The sequence below is a fragment of the Ambystoma mexicanum genome, chromosome 11, assembly GCF_040938575.1.
Source record: "Ambystoma mexicanum isolate Mex_15411 chromosome 11, UKY_AmexF1_1, whole genome shotgun sequence".
Lineage (NCBI taxonomy): Eukaryota > Metazoa > Chordata > Amphibia > Caudata > Ambystomatidae > Ambystoma > Ambystoma mexicanum.
This window is the reverse complement of record NC_090934.1, coordinates 1,128,725,358-1,128,742,992: the sequence shown is the minus strand read 5'-3', so window position 1 is coordinate 1,128,742,992 and position 17,635 is coordinate 1,128,725,358.

Below are 17,635 nucleotides of genomic sequence, written 5' to 3'. Positions count from 1 at the left end.
GTTATCTACGATGGGTCCTGCGAAAGTATTTTCAATCCTTGACCTCACTTCAGCATATCATCAAATTTGTTTGCACAAAGACTCAAGACAGTTGACAGCGTTCATAACTCCAGAAGGTTTATACCAATACAAGAGGATGCCGTTTGGCCTTATATCGGCAGCCTCTGTATTTCAGAGGACCATGCATCACATTTTTGATGGTGATAAGGGTATTATATTTTTTCAAGATGATATCCTCATATTTGCGGGAGATCAAAGAGAGCATGATAGGATTTTGGATGGAGCATTAAGGAAACTGCATAAAATGGGCATGACATTGAGTAGAGAGAAATCGAAGATCTGCAGGGAGCAAATTGAGTATTTGGGCCATGTAATATCGGAGCGAGGTATTGCACCCAAACCGGATTTATTGGCTGCCATCAATGACATGGTTCAGCCTGGCAACAACGAAGAACTAAGAACCTTCTTAGGAATGGCTGAGTATTACTCTAAATATGTTAGGAAGTTTGCGGATGTTAGAACACCTACCTGTGCGGGGCGACGGGGCTCTGGGGGGCGTGCTGGTTCCTGGCAGTTGTACCCACGTCTCAGGTTGTGGAGACGACGCGCCGCTTTGGGCGCATTTCCCCGGCGATGTTTCTCCGTCCTGACCCGTGTAGGGCACGGGTGTCGTTCGCGTAGCTGTTCGAGCGAGTTTGCGTTTCGAGCCTCGTTCGCGCGGCGACACCCATTCGCACATGCGCATTGCAGCGCGGTTCAAGCCTCGGTTTCGCGCAGGACCGCTACTTAAGCGATTTCGAAATTGTTCTTCATCGCGTCTCAACGCAGTTGGTTCCCTTCCGCTTCGCTTCTCTGGTTCTGGGGTTATTGGGTCCTGATCCTGATCCTGGGCTGGGTCCTTCTGCTCCTCCTCTAGTCAGGCTGCCTTTCCTCCTGCCCTTACCTGTTCTCCTGTGTTCTCTGGTCTCTTCCCCCTGGTTCCCCTTCCCGCTCCTTTTCCTTTGCCCGTGTTGCCCGCCTCCTGCTGGGGTTCCTGTGGTCCTGGTCCGCTTCTCTGGCTTCCGTGGATCCCTGTTCATCATCCTGCATTGGTACCTTGGACTCCCTGCTTACCTGCACCGGTACCTTAGACTCTCTGTTTACCTACATTGGTACCTTGGACTCCCTGCTTACCTGCACTGGTACCTTGGACTCTCTGTTTACCTACATTGGTACCTTGGACTCTCTGCTTACCCATACTGGCTACCTTGAACCTTCGCCATCCGGGATAGCTGCTTGGGACACTTTGCCAGTCTTTGCCAGCAACATCTATGACCTTCCCAATCAGTGCTTGCACTGTTCTGATGCCACGTTAATATCGGGAAGTGTCATTCGTGGCGTCAGGAGCTGGCCCCTGTTCAATCCTGTATTACAGGACGGGTCCGGGGTCGGTTCTTTGCGTCACTTCTCTTCATCAGCTACCTGTCTACACCTACCACGACCTGGCTACCTCGGCACGCAAGACTCCTGGAGATACAGGTACGCCTCGTCCTCGGGACGCACAGCTTAACAGATTGAGACGCCTGACCCTCAGTTCTGAGACTGTGATGGAGGAATCCCAGGATATCCATGACGAGGTCAGAGCCTTAAGAGCAGAAATGGCGGCGTTACGTCAGGAGAATCTCAGTCTCCGCCAGATGGTCATGCAAGGCATCCCTGCTAATCCACAGGTGGAGACACCAATGGCTACTACCGCACCCATGAAATTTGATGGTGATCCTAGGCGTGTGGCAGAATTCTGCAACCATTGCAGGATTCATTTTTTGTTCCGGGAATCACATTTCACACAAGAAAGGGCTAAGATTGGCTACATCTTGGGAAATCTAACGGGAAGTGCCTTGGCTTGGGCTTCTCCCTTGGTGTCTGCTAACAGCCCTATTCTTAATGATTTTGTGGCATTCGAGAAAGCATTTTTAGAGGTTTTTCAGTCTCCCAATTTGGCAGCTACGGCACAGAATCAGTTGATGGATTTAAGACAGGGATCCAGCGATATTATCACTTATATAAGCCGGTTCCGCCAATTGGCTACGGATTCTCAATGGCCCGAAGTAACGCAAAAGACTCTGTTCAGACGTGGCCTAAGAGAAGAATATAAGGACGTGTTACTTCACATACCCGAACCTGAGACTCTGCAGTTACTCCAGGAACAGGTCCTACGCATTGACCATCGCCTGGCTGAACGAAGAGGAGAGAGACGTCGGCTAGAGAGGTTCCTTCCCAGACCTCTTCCTCAGGCTGGAGGCGTACCTGTCAGTTCGGAGATGGGTCTAGAACCAATGCAGCTAGGGGCACTGAGAGGACCTTTATCAGAGGTCGAGAAGAAACGTAGGAGAGATCTCCGTCTTTGTTTGTATTGTGGTACTGCCGGACATTTTCTCAGTGCTTGTCCACTGCGACCAATCAAGAAGTTGGAAAACTAATAGGCCTGTCACGAAGGAGGAAGGCAGTGACAGGCCCTTTCATCTCTTCAGTCCTTCCCATCCCTGTGACAACCCATCCACCCATGACTCCGGTGACCCTTATGGCTCTTCATATCAGGGTTACCTGGCACAGTAATTCAGTGACAGTATTGGGTCTCCTGGATTGTGGAGCCTCAGGTAATTACGTGGACTTTGAATTTACCAAGAAGAACGGGATACCCCTGCTTGATAAAGGTTGTGCCACTCTGGTGGAGGTAATTGATGGAACCCCTTTGGCCTCCGGTCCGGTTTGCCAACATACCGGAATTCTACAACTACAGATTGCCGAACACCGTGAATTGATTTCTCTTGATGTGATTAAATCGCCCTCATACCCGATAATACTGGGGCTACCGTGGCTATTACATCATAACCCCATTATTGATTGGGCCTCCCGTACCTTGACCTTCGCTTCCAATCGATGTGGTCGGGAGTGTTGTACCTTCGGACCTAGTACCAGATCTTCCACCGTTGCCACTCAAACGGAAGGATCAGGATCGCTCCGAGTGTGTACCTTGTCTTCGATACCTTCCGACTACAATGAGTACCATGAGGTCTTTTCTGAGCCTGGTACCATTCCTTTGCCACCTCACAGAGTCTTTGATTGTGCCATAGAACTACTGCCCAATGCGGTAATTCCCCATGGCAAATTGTATTCCTTATCACCCCACGAAAGAGGAGTTCTGCAAGAATACTTGGATGACTGTCTTCAGAAGGGTTATATAACACCTTCTAAGTCACCTGCGGGATTCCCATTGTTCTTTGTGAAAAAGAAGGAGGGTACTTTACGACCTTGTGTGGATTATAGGCAGTTAAACGACATCACACGAAAGGATCGATATCCGCTGCCTTTGATACGCAACATTATGGAATCTTTGCGGAATGCCCGAATATTTTCTAAATTGGATCTCCGAGGGGCATACCATTTAGTACGTATCAAACCCGGCGACGAATGGAAAACGGCCTTTAAGACCCCAGCAGGGCATTTTGAGTATCGTGTAATGCCGTTTGGTCTGTGCAACGCTCCGGCCGTTTTTCAACGCCTTATGGATGACATTTTCTCTGATCTGATTGGAGTATCCGTAGGGGTATATCTCGATGATATATTGATATTCTCCAAGGAGAAAGAGGAACATCTACGTCATGTGAAGGAGGTTCTTGGTCGGTTACATCAGAATCATTTATATGCCAAAGCCGAGAAATGTTACTTTCATCAGAGTAGCATCGAATTTCTTGGATATGTCAGTAGTGAATCCGGAATACACATGGATCCTGCCAAGGTACGGGCGATTCAGGAATGGAGACAGCCTTATGATTTGAAATCCCTTCAGCGTTTCTTAGGATTCGCCAACTTCTACCGGCGCTTCATACCTGCCTATTCCGAAATAACCGCTCCTTTGTCAGATTTGACTAGCAATAAGACTCCGTTCATATGGAATTCAGCAGCGACCAGTGCTTTCAAGAAACTTAAGGTGGCATACAGTACTTCCCCGATTTTACATCATCCTGATGAGAACAGGCCATTCATCGTGGAGGCAGATGCTTCCAATTTTGCTGTTGGGGCTGTCCTACTTCAAGACGATCCACAGACGGGGTTGGAGGTTCCTGTTGCCTATTATTCCCGGAAGTTAACATCCAGTGAACGTAATTATGCAATCATTGAAAAAGAACTTTTGGCCATAAAGGTTGCATTTGAGGAATGGCGTCACCATCTTCTGGGGGGAAGATTCTCTGTGGAAGTACGCACTGATCACCAGAACCTACAGTATCTACGCTCCTTACAGTGTCGTACTTCTCGTTTAGCCCGTTGGGCCTTGTTCTTTTCCCAATTTGACTTCACGATTTCTTACATTCCTCAGTCACGCAACTTGAAGGCTGATGCTCTCTCTCGCTCTTTGGAGAACAACGTTGAACTGGATCATCGAGCTCAACAATTACTTCCTTCTAAACACTTCTTGTTGGTTACATCTCAGTGCTTGGATACCATCCTACAGGACACTTTAAAGGATCCCAAGTATTCCCTACTTCTACAACACCCCCTAATGAGGGAGAAGGGTGGCCTACTCTTCTTTCACAATCGGTTATATCTTCCCACTGAGGTACTCCGGTCTGCCGTTCTGCAAGCTTTACACGATTCCAGGATTGGGGGGCATCGCGGCATTCGATCCACTCAGGAACTGATTTCTCGTCAATTTTGGTGGCCAGGATGGGCTAGGCAGGCAAGAGAGTATGTGGAATGTTGCCCAGTGTGTGCCCAGGTCAAGATTCCACGAAAGAAACCTATTGGACTTCTCCAACCCACCGAGAGAGCACCATATCCTTGGCATACTATTGCCACCGATTTTATTGTGGACCTCCCTCCCTCGGAAGAATATACTTGCATCATGGTGGTCATCGATTGTTTTTCTAAGGTAGCCCATTTCATTCCATTTCGGAAGGTACCTTCAGCCGGTAGTATGGCCCAGGCCTTTTTACATTCCATTTATCGCTTGCATGGACTTCCTGAGAAGATTATTTCAGACCGCGGATCTCAGTTCATTTCTGCCTTTTGGAAGCAACTTTGTCGTCACTTGGGAGTCCAGCGTGCTCTTAGTTCCGGCTATCATCCACAATCCAATGGCCTGACTGAGCGAACTAATCAGACTTTGGAGCAATACTTACGCTGTTTTTCCAATGCTTCTCAATCCAACTGGGCAAAACATCTGGACCTAGCGGAGGTGGCTTATAACAACTTTAGACACTCTGCCACTGGAATGAGTCCTTTTTATTGTTCCTCAGGTCTTCATCCCAAGTTGATTCCATTTCATCCTGTTCCTTCCAGTACGGTTCCTTCTGCGGATCAGATGGTTGCTGACATTCAGAAGAATCAGATCCAGGCCACGGGAGCCCTCGCTAAGGCACGTGAGAGTATGAAGGCACAGGCGGACAGGGGAAGGAGTAGTGAGCCAGCATTCCAGGTTGGGGACATGGTATGGCTCTCTTCTAAGAATTTACAGTACACAATCTCCCGACTAAGTTAGCATCCCGTTTTCTAGGACCCTTCCGGGTGATCAGACGAATTTCCTCTGTGGCGTTCAAGTTGGATCTGCCGCAGTCCTGGCGGATTCACCCCGTCTTCCATGTGTCCCTCTTTAAGCCATTCCGGTCTGATCCGTACGGTCGTTCACATCCCCGACCTGCGGCTGTAGATGTTGGGGGCACTCCGGAATTTGAGGTGCAGGAGATTTGGACCCCCCTTTTCTTCCGGGGTAGGCTTCAATATTTGATAGACTGGAAGGGTTACCCTGCTTGTGATCGGACTTGGGAGCCTTGTGAGAACGTCCATGCCCCCCGACTACTGCGGGAGTTCTTTCGTAGGAATCCCTGGAAACCGGGTGCTCCAGGTCTTTCTGGTGGGGAGCATAGTGTTAGAACACCTACCTGTGCGGGGCGACGGGGCTCTGGGGGGCGTGCTGGTTCCTGGCAGTTGTACCCACGTCTCAGGTTGTGGAGATGACGCGCCGCTCTGGGCGCATTTCCCCGGCGATGTTTCTCCGTCCTGACCCGTGTAGGGCACGGGTGTCGTTCGCGTAGCTGTTCGAGCGAGTTTGCGTTTCGAGCCTCGTTCGCGCGGCGACACCCATTCGCGCATGCGCATTGCAGCGCGGTTCAAGCCTCAGTTTCGCGCAGGACCGCTACTTAAGCGATTCGAAATTGTTCTTCATCGCGTCTCAACGCGGTTGGTTCCCTTCCGCTTCGCTTCTCTGGTTCTGGGGTTATTGGGTCCTGATCCTGATCCTGGGCTGGGTCCTTCTGCTCCTCCTCTAGTCAGGCTGCCTTTCCTCCTGCCCTTACCTGTTCTCCTGTGTTCTCTGGTCTCTTCCCCCTGGTTCCCCTTCCCGCTCCTTTTCCTTTGCCTGTGTTGCCCGCCTCCTGCTGGGGTTCCTGTGGTCCTGGTCCGCTTCTCTGGCTTCCGTGGATCCCTGTTCATCATCCTGCATTGGTACCTTGGACTCCCTGCTTACCTGCACCGGTACCTTAGACTCTCTGTTTACCTACATTGGTACCTTGGACTCCCTGCTTACCTGCACTGGTACCTTGGACTCTCTGTTTACCTACATTGGTACCTTGGACTCTCTGCTTACCCATACTGGCTACCTTGAACCTTCGCCATCCGGGATAGCTGCTTGGGACACTTTGCCAGTCTTTGCCAGCAACATCTATGACCTTCCCAATCAGTGCTTGCACTGTTCTGATGCCACGTTAATATCGGGAAGTGTCATTCGTGGCGTCAGGAGCTGGCCCCTGTTCAATCCTGTATTACAGGACGGGTCCGGGGTCGGTTCTTTGCGTCACTTCTCTTCATCAGCTACCTGTCTACACCTACCACGACCTGGCTACCTCGGCACGCAAGACTCCTGGAGATACAGGTACGCCTCGTCCTCGGGACGCACAGCTTAACAGCGGATCATACGGCTGCGTTGAGGGATCTCACCAGAATGAATGTTAAATATGAGTGGAATGAGAATTGTGAAAAAGATTTCAAGTACATAAAGAGTGCCCTCACAACCGGACCGGCACTGAAGAATTTTACAAGGGCACAGCGAACAGTAATCACGACAGATGCCAGTAATGTGGGTCTAGGTGCGGTGTTAGCAGAGCTGCATATTGGAGAGGAGAAGATAATTGCGTTTTCCTCGAGACTATTAAAAGGAGCCGAAAAGTCATATGCGACTATTGAAAAGGAGGCTTTAGCCATAATATGGGCTGTGGACAAGTTCAGGAGTTTTGTGTGGGGAACGCAATTTGAGGTAAACACTAATCACAAGCCACTTGTGGAGTTATTCATGAATAAAGGTTTGGACAAAGTGTCGGCAAGGATACGGAGATGGGTACATAGGATGCAGGAGTTCAATGTGGTGGTCAAGTATATTCCAGGAGTGAGGAATTATGCTGCAGATTGTCTATCCAGACTTACAAATACCCAAGAAGATAATAAAAAGGATGATGAAGAGAGTCAACAGGAAATGATATGTGTGGTACAGGACACAGCTATTGCTAAGGAGGAATGGCTTACAGGAATGAGTAAAGATGTCAAGCTACAATTTGTGATGGAAAATATAAACAAAAGACAAATCCCTATCTCCAAGATCAAGGAAGCAGATGGACAAGGACTGTGGAGTATCAGGGATGAATTGAGTGTACAGGATGGATACTTGCTCAGAGGGGATAGATTGGTTCCACCTGAAGATCTACGGAAGAAAATAATTGATCTAGGCCACGAAGGACACCAAGGGATTTCCAAGACCAAGTCCAGAATAAGGAACACATACTGGTGGCCGGGATGTGATGCAGAGATCGAGAGAGTCACAAGAAACTGTATCCTTTGTACTAAATCTGATAAGGGTTGTATGAGTAATGAATATCCGATGGTGTTGACTGATGTGCCGAGCAGACCATGGTTAAAAGTGGGAATTGATATTATGGGCCCCATATGGAGTGAAGGCAGCCAGACGTTTTGTGTGGTTATGATTGATATTTTAACAAGATGGGCAGAAGTAAAAATGATGCCGAGTGTCACGACTAAAAACATTATTAATTTCATGGAAAAAGTATGTAGTAGGGAAGGATATCCTGGAGTTATATTATCTGATAATGGCCCCCAATTTGTTTCAAAAGAAATGGAAGACTATTTAGTAAAGAGATCGATTAAACATGTGACCAGTGCGATTTATCACCCACAAACTAATGGGATGGTTGAAAGATACAATAGGATTCTTAAGGATGCCATTAGATGGGCATGGGCCAATGGTGTAGGCTGGAAAGAATCAGTTAAGAATGTCATAATAGCACACAGATTTACACCGCACAGTTCTACAGGTTTATCACCTTTTGAATTGAGCAGGGGTAGAAAGGCAATTACTAAGCTCTGTCCTGGATGGATGGGTGAGGTGATAAATATGGAAGTTGGAACTAGTAATGCTATAGATAAGATAAGGCAGAGACAATTCAGGAACAAAGCTGAGTATGATAAAAAGAGATTCAGGTGTAACGAAATACTTAAAGTAGGAAGTTTAGTCAGGGTGAAGCTTCCAGAAACATTGAGGGTGAGAGGAATTAAGTGGTCGGATCCCATTCAAGTTATTGAGGTGTTTAAGCATGCCATAAGAAAAAGTGATGGAAGGGTATGGAACAATGGAAGAGTTATGGAAGTGATTGGGGAGAATGATGGTGAAGGTGCAAACAAAAGTGGTGATAGAAGTGATATGGGTGACACTAGAGAGAACAAAAAATGTTCCTTACCAATGAACTCCATACATGCCTTGAATGTAACACAAGCTCCGATGTCAAGATTTGGGAGAAGATACCGAAGACCGGGACGATTAATGGACTATGGAGAGTGAAGATGCGTTTAGAAAGAAAGGGGATGTGTAGCATGGTGCATCATGTGCTACACTGATGTGGAATCCACAAGGATTCCAGAAGGAGAATGTGGAGGTGGAATGCGGCACTCTGAGGACGGTTGGAGAAAGAGAAGCATCTCCCTCCAGAGACTCCTTCCCTATCTTATATACATATACTCTTATGCTTATATTTAATATGTAATCTATGTATAACTTAAATAAATCTTATAAACAATCTCCCTAACTAATCTGGTCCCGTGCCTCATGCTACACCCACCCATTGACTCAATGGCCATGGTAGTCGCTCTGGTCATTCCCACCCTCTACCTGCCCCTCAAAAAACCATCCTCTAGGGATCTCTTTGAGCTAGTTCTATCAAGCAGTAACATCAAAATGTGCGCTGTATATGCCTACCGGTTTTATTTCTAAGCAGTCTTTAGAGAGTTACTGGCTTAATTGCAGCTATAAATGTGCTAGTGTTGTAATGAACATTTCTAAACTAAGTGTGCCTTCAGAGACTTGATTTATAAGCAGTTTGCGTGCCCCTTCACTCAGGGCTGGAAATGGAAAACATATACTGGGAGAACTGTCACCTCTTTGGAGGGACCGGCTGTGGGAAGGAGGGCCAGGGTCAAGGGACGTGTCCGCTGGCCAGGTTGCGCATCACAGTATCTCTTCATCGAACCCAATCCTGACGATTTGTGTAAAAGCAAAGAGCATTATGGGAACATCATAATGTCCACAATTTTAAATGTTAAACATGTCTTATTCAGTAAAAAAACGTTTTAATCGAATAATGGACTTTTCTGTTTTGATTTGTCACATTATTCACCCTAATAAATAGATGTCTGTAAAACAGTTTGAACAGCTTAACACTGTATATGAGGCTTTGTCGGTTTCTGTATGCAGTTTCTGTATGCAGTGCCCAGTGCAAGTCTTTTGACAGCTCGTTGAATGGGTAACTGGTTCGTGCTATAATTCAGCTTCCAAGCTGGTTGGTAGATTTCTGTGAGAGCCCCTGCACTCTGTGGCTCGTTTGAGCAATCTGCGTTTAGATGAGGGGACTGCTTTCAGAAGACTCTTCTGAAAGTGATCTGGTCGTTGAGGCACAGCATCTGGGACAGTCATGTCCCATGGGTCTGGGGGATGGACCGGGGCTCCGGGCAAGATGTTTTTTGACAGGGTGCCGCTCTGTCTTGTTCCGGCCTATTCCCTCCGCTGCCTGCACTGAAATCCTATTAGAAACAAAACTAGGCAAAGCAAATAGTTTTGGCTTGTGCATAGATATTTGCAGTGCTTTAAGTGGGCCGGGGCGACACTGTGGCTGTCTGGCACTTCTGTCAGTCTCTTACTTCCTCTCTCGTGAACCCTCGCATGAGGAAGTTAAAGTACCTTTGTTTCTCCATCCATCCCCAGGTCACTGAGGCGTCTTTGACCCTTGGCTAACCCGAGGACTCTGTGATCTGATTAGATCACGGAGCTGCCAGGTTCGCAGAGGCGTCTTTTTTCGTTGGCAAAGTCTTACAAAAGATGGCTTGAATTGTGTACTTTTCAAGCCATCTTTTATAAACATGGAAATATGTAACTTATTTCTATATTTATAAAAGATGGTTTGAAAAGTACACAATTCAAGCTATCTTTAATACAGCTTTGCCGATGGACAAAGACGCCTCAGGCTTTGTCCATCAGCAAAGCTTTATAAAAGATGGATTGAATTGTGTACTTTTCAAGCCATCTTTTACAAACATAGAAATATGTTACATATTTCTATGTTTGTAAAAGATGTTGTGGGGAGCAGCCTCGCAAGATTGCGGCACAGCCAAGATCTTGTGAGATTGCAAATGCGCATTCTCAAGGCTCCCGAGAGTGAGCCACACGAAAGAGCGGACAAGAGACAAGAGGACGCTCCCTGGTGCTCCTCCTGCACACAAGCCTGTGTTTACATGAGACACCCAGACAACTGAAGACTGTTAATACAATCCACATAAGCTGCAGCAATGAAGTAACTGTTGTGGAGGATTCAGAGACCTCATTTACCTCTAATGACCATAAATTTTTATTTTTACTTTTGTATTTTTATTGAATATTGAATAGCGCTTTAATCCAAAGCGCTGCACAGAGTTAAAAGCAAACAGTATCAAAATTGTTTTCAGTGGTATAGGTCAAACATCAATTCTGGTAGCGAACAATCAGAGGCAATGAAGAAGGTGATTTTTCAGAGAGACACGAAGGAGAGAGTAGACAGCGATAGATGAAGAGAGAGGGGAAGGGTGTTCCAATGAAGAGGAGCGAGAAGCTGAAAGGAACGAAAATGAGACTGGGCACAATGGGGACGGGGAATGGTCAATCTAATAAGACAGGAAGAGCGGAGAGAACTAGAGGGAGTGTAGAAGGACAAAAGTGCAGCAAGGTAGTCAGGGGCTAGGCCTTAAATAGATTTAAAGACTAAGCAAAGAAAATGAAATTAAGTTGGGAATGGAAAGGTAACCAGCCAAGAGAGGCTGAAATAGAATTACGGTAGGAGGGGAGACAGAGTACACGAACAGAGGAATGGTAGATTGATTTTAAGGGAGCAAGGCGAGAGCATTAAAGACAAAGAGCATGACACAGCAATAGAAAAGTTTAGAGAAGATGAGAGAAGACATAAGAAGTTTAGTCGCGTGGAAAGTACGAGAAGAGCAAACTTTACGAATATTATAAAGACGAAAGCGACAGGAGTGAGACGTGAGAGAAATGTGATGAATAAAAGAGAGATTAGAGTCCAGGTAAAGACCAAGATTGCGTGCAGTAGGAAAAATAGAAAGAGTAGATGGAGGAAAGGAAATAGACATTGTTGGGGGTTCAGGGGAAGAGTGTTAGCAGGGAAGGGAGAAGCTGCCGCATAGAACAGAGATGCGAAGAGAGCCAAGTTTGGGCAGGCCTCCTTACAGAGCTGGGATACTACACATCTCCCAATAGTCTGATGACAGGAGGAAAACAACAAACCAAAACACTTAAAGAAACAAGTGAAGAGAAAAAAATTAAAATCAAGTAAAAACCAAATGGTCCTCCATCCGTTTCGGTAAATTAAAATCAAGTAAAATCCAAATAGTCCTCCATCCATTTCGGTGGACGATATGATCTTCCCCATCTGGATGTGCATCCAATATTTCTGGAATTGACTGACAAAGGAAAAGTTTTTTGTTTTGTTTTCAACATTTGACGCACACTTCTTCTTCCTTTCATCCATGCCACCACCAAATCTACACTTCCTGATTTTCACACCTAAATTGCCATTCTCACTACCGTTCTTGTTTTGTTCACTGCTCTCACATACCCAAATCCTCTCAACATTCCATACCCTTCCATATTCTGTCCTAACTGCATGGCGAAAAGCTTCTACTACTCTAACCGGCTTGGACCACTTACATGGTCCGACTCTAAGAGCAGGAGGGAGTAGTATCATAACAAACATACCCACAACAGTGGTCATATCGTACCTGTCATTGCATGCCCTCTTATCAAAAGCAATTTTATTCCTCTTCTGAACCCTTCTGATTTTATCACGGACTGCACCTAAATCCTTCTCTGGCCCCATGCCTTTGTTGTCCAGCCACACAGGAGCCAATTTGGTATTGGCCTTTCTCTCTCTACTGAGTTCAAAGGACGAAAGACCTGTGCTGGAATCTGGTGTGAAGCGATGAGCGACCACCCTTTCCCTGATCGCTTCTTCCCAATCCATCCCATTGGACCACGCCATCCTGATCGTCTCCTTCAATATCTTATTGAAACGCTCAACCATCCCATTTGTCTGGGGGTGATAGATGGAACTTGTCCTATGTTCAATAGAATGTTTACTATAAAAATCTGCCACCTCTTTGGATTTGAACTGGGTACCATTATCAGAAAGAATGCTCCCTGGGTACCCTTCCCTCTCACAAATGGTAGATAAAAAATCAGTTACAGTTTTTCCCGTAATACTAGATGCAATTTGTTAAGATGGATTTCTGAACTCTGTCCTGGAGGGGCAGAGGTTCAGAAGGCCAGCCTAGTTTCTTGGAACAGGGTAACCTCTGGACAAGCCAGACCAATCAGGCTAGCGATCGCGGCGGTCAAGACTAGGTCTCAAGAGGGGTGAGGGTGACTGAAAGCCCGCAATTAGCACACAAAGCAAGGACACTTACAAATTACTCCAAGCAGGTGTTATATTAAAAATATATACACATTTATTACAAGGCCTTTGTAACATTGTCTGTAGCGAAAAATCACACTAAAACTCAACTAAACCAACACATACCAAACCAATACAATATATATACAAATACAAACGAGTCTAACGAGTTAGACGCACGAAATGTGTAGACCACCTAGATGGGGAGGAAAACAGGCAGTGCGAATAATAATTAAACCCAGTCCGCCTTCAGAGGCACCTAACTAAAAGGAAGTCCAAGCCCTACGAAGAGTGGAGCCTTGTGCTCAAAAGTACCTGCACACGCTGGTGCCAACGGGCAAAAAGGGGAGTCTCTTCGAGGGAATCAGGCAGTTTAGTTCGGTGAACAAATGAAGATGAACAGAGCTCTGCGCCTCAAGCGCAGCCTCCACTGTGGGCAGAAGCAGAGTGCGAGTACGGAAAGGCGTGCTGTTAGACACAGCGGGGAAAAGCTATGGGCTCCTGCAGGAGGGCGACCAGTTCCTAGCGATGCTACTCACCGGTCCCCGATGCAAGCAGACCCAGGCTTCTCCGCGTCAGTTTCAGTGCTGGCAGGTTCAGATACGAGCAGGGGACGTCTCGGCATCGTGTAGATTCCGCAGCAGCAGAAGTTGAGTTGAGGATGTCCCAAACGCAGTGAACCCGCACAGTTTGTTACCACAGCAGGGCAACGGAGTGGCCGGGTGTATTTCAGCCAAATGTACACTACTCACTTCAGACCTGGGAATGCCAAGTGTACGAATCGTGTGAGAGTGACAAGGACTCGTAATACAACACAACCTGACGGCGGTTACAGAGCAAGACTCCTGGGTAGGCTGGTCAGTCTGCTGGATGGCCCAGAGACACTTCTGAAGACTTACGTGCAGGAGATGGTGAAGATGCTGAGAATAGTTGTTCCCACTATTCCAAGGGTCGAAGTACCAGTACAGGCCTTCTCGTTCGATCCGAGGTAGAAAGGGTTTCATAAAGCGACAGCAGTGCAGAGGAGCAGTCCTTCAGCGGGTCACCAGCGATTTCTCAGTTCAGCCTCGTGGTTGCAGGATACTTGGCTCCTGTATTCCTTTGTTCGTGAGAACTCAGGAGATCGACATGGCAGTGGTGTTTCCAGCCCCCTCTTATCCACGGTTCCCTTCGCGCTAAAACGGAGGGGACCCAATGGGAGATCCGCTCATAAAACACTCACACCATATGTGGACCTATCACGGACCACGGGGGTCCCAGGCATTCACACCGCTCTAGACTCTCTGGTGCCCAGGATGTGTATTGGGACCAGACATCCCAGCCCCCATACTGGAGGCACACACAAGGCCTGTAGAAGCCCGCGAAAGCATCTGTGTTTCGCGGAAAGCACATGCCCAAATAAGGAAGGCCCCGGGTCGGCTCGACCTGGGGGAGGTGAAGGGGGCAAGACGGTCAGCAGACAGGACAAAGAGCCTCGTGGTCTGGCCATTTTGGGAGCCAGGCCAGCATTTTGGGCTAAGTGCGAGAAGCGCGCTTAAAACGCCAAAAGGAGCTCAAAAGCACAAGAAACGATCGCTGCCACCAATCCCGTCCGTGATTCACTTGCACTGTTCATTTACAATCCAAAGAGAGTATCTAGGGCCTGTAGAAGACTAGAGACCCAAGAGAGCAGTAACTTAGCTTACAGTGCCCTCTTGTGCTGCAACATGATAAATAAACTACGGAAAACAACGTTTCCCGGTACTGACTGTCTTAAGGGCATGTCAGTTTCCCCGTAAGAATGGAGCGAAAGCCCAGAGGAGTGCGGCAGAAGGCTGCACTTCTCTGGCAAAGTCTAGATCATGATGAAAACAACAGCAAAAAAGTTTAGGGGTTGCCACATGGAAGGAAAATTACCCAGTATTAAGAAATCTTTCCTAACACTCGCCCCTCCCAGACTATGGACAGGGGGAACTAATCCACCCCTGGATGAGTCTTGTGTTCAGGTCGGTTAAACATTCTGGACAACCCATCAGCATTGCTATGTTGGATACCTGGCCTATGCTCAATAGTGAAGTCGAAGCCTTGTAGACTTAAGGACCACCTAAGCAACTTTGGATTCATTCCCTTCATGTTCATTAGCCACTTTAAGGGCTTATGGTTAGTTTGCACAGTGAAGTGGATCCCATAGTGGTAGGGCCTCAGCTTCCGTAGGGCCCACACAACGGAGAAACATTCTTTCTCCACTGTGGACCATCTGAGCTCTCTGTCCTTAAGCTGGCGACTAATAAAACCAATAGGGTGTTCCTGTCATGATCTCTGCTTCCAAAAGTTCAGGGTTTTCCCAACTCCCTTGGAAGCAGATCCATAACCCAGGTTCCGAGTGCCAACCAGTCCCAATTGGGACCTTTTGGACCCAGTCCTGGCGCCAGTGGCACCAGGCTCATAAATATGCCCAGTCCCAGCGCTGGAAGCGCCGGGCTCATAATGCTTGGGTGGACTTACCTGCAGCAGACCATGCTGCTTACTTGCCTGCCAGTTGAGCCTCTGATCCTCTTCTGTTTGGAACTACTTTTCCTGTTGGGTGGGGCAGGAGCCACTCCCTAGATTCAGAACACTGGAACTCTTCTGGAAAGCAGGAACTCTTTTCTTACCTAGGCGTGGCTGTGGAAGGAGATACCTAAGCACTACAGGAGGCTATTTAAACCACACCCGATGGATGAATCTTGCTTTGCGTTATTCTGCATCCTCTGCAGCAGAACGCTCATCGTGTCTTCTGCATCTGATCCTGGGCCTAAGGGAAAAGGCTTACCATCCTGAATCCAGTCTTCAGCAACACCTATAAAGACAAGAAAGAACAGGTTAGCATTACGGTCTTCAGTGACAGCTCTTCACTTACCTGGTCCATCGGCTGTCACCAACGCCTCGCGCTGCATTCCGGCATCTGAAAGACAAAGGCTTACCTACTCTTCGTGCGCTCCGGAGGTCTTCACACTGCATTCCGGCATCTGAAAGACAAAAGCTTACCAACTCTTTGCACGCTCCGGAGGCCTTCGGCGCTGCATCCCGCATCTGAAAGACAAAACAAGGTGCGTTTAAAGACATTGGGGAACTTTAATACTCACGTGCCATTACTCCTTTCCACATCTAACCCAGTGGGTATTCCGGCACCCTGCAGCCGCTCCGAACTTGTACCTGCAAAATAAAAAGACAGTTAGAGCGCATCGTGAAGCAGGCAACAAGCGCTTACTTACGTGCTTCCAGGCGCTTCTATTCATCACACGGGCTCCATTTTCAACTCACTTCAGCCCGTCATCCGCCATCGCCGGAACCCTGTAAAACAAGAGACATCATTACTAAAGACTTTAAAGACATTAGAATTACTCGAAACTTACCGTTCGTGCAGTAAACGACGGACAGCAGTCCTCTGAAGTCAAGAGGCCTGCTCCCCTTATCCAGTGAAGAAACTTGTTACAGCACCCTGCCCCGAGGCAGATGGAGAGCACGGCGTTCACTTACCTAAGGGGAGAGCGTTAACCTTTGGGGTTCTACAGGAGAAGAGAAAGGGAAGAAGAGAGAGACATTCAATAACCCAGTTCCTTAATCCCATATTTTCTATCTGCAGACATCTTACCCTTCGAGTCAGACATACAGTGCACAGAGGTCCAGCCCAAAGAGCCAGCCGTGTGTTACACATCACCTTTGAAGATACGGTATACGCCCAGTCAAGACCGGCGCCTCTACGGGAATCAGGTGAGCGTTACAGAACGCAAAGCCTACCACAAAACTCCCATCCAGGCGCTATGGAAACCTCGGATACCGACCAGCTAGCCCAGTTACTTGGGGAACTAAGGGCAGAAGTGCATGCAGCCCGTCAGGAAACGAACGCTCTAAGAAGGGAACTGATTATTTCCAAGGAGCGAACAGATGATCTCGCTAGACAATTGCTACAGTCACAAGCCGGACAGACCCCGTTACCCGCATCTGGGGGAAATCTTCCTTCTACATCCTCTATGAATCCAGTGCAGATCAACCTACCTGGGAATGTACCTCTGGCTCCGCCCGAACGATTTTCTGGTGACCCAAAGAGGTTTGCAGTATTTATCAATCAGTGCCGGTTGCATTTCTTATGCCGGCCAGCAGCCTTTCCAACTGATCAAGCTAAAGTAGCTTTCGTGCTTTCGTACCTTAGTGGCAATGCGGCAGACTGGTCGATCCCTCTAGTAAATCAAGATGATCCGGTCCTCCATGATTTTCAAGCTTTTCAGCTCAGTATGGAAAAACTGTTTGCAAGACATTCACAGGGGCAGGCCTTGGACAATGAGCTTCTTTCGTTGCGACAAGGTAATCAAGACCTTTTGGCTTATATTGCGTCTTTCAACAGACTGATAGTGGAAACTCAATGGCCTGAGGACAAAAGGATTACGCTGTTTTATAGAGGTCTACGTGGAGAGCTCAAAGATGTGTTAGCCCAAGTAGTGAATCCCCCAAAAGATTGTTCGGACTATATAGACTTAGTCGTTCAAATAGATCACAGACTGCAGAACAGGAAGGCCGATCGTTCCAAGTTTGATGCTCGAGTATTTTCCAAACCGCCAACTCCTTCCAAAGGAGTAGACTCCGGG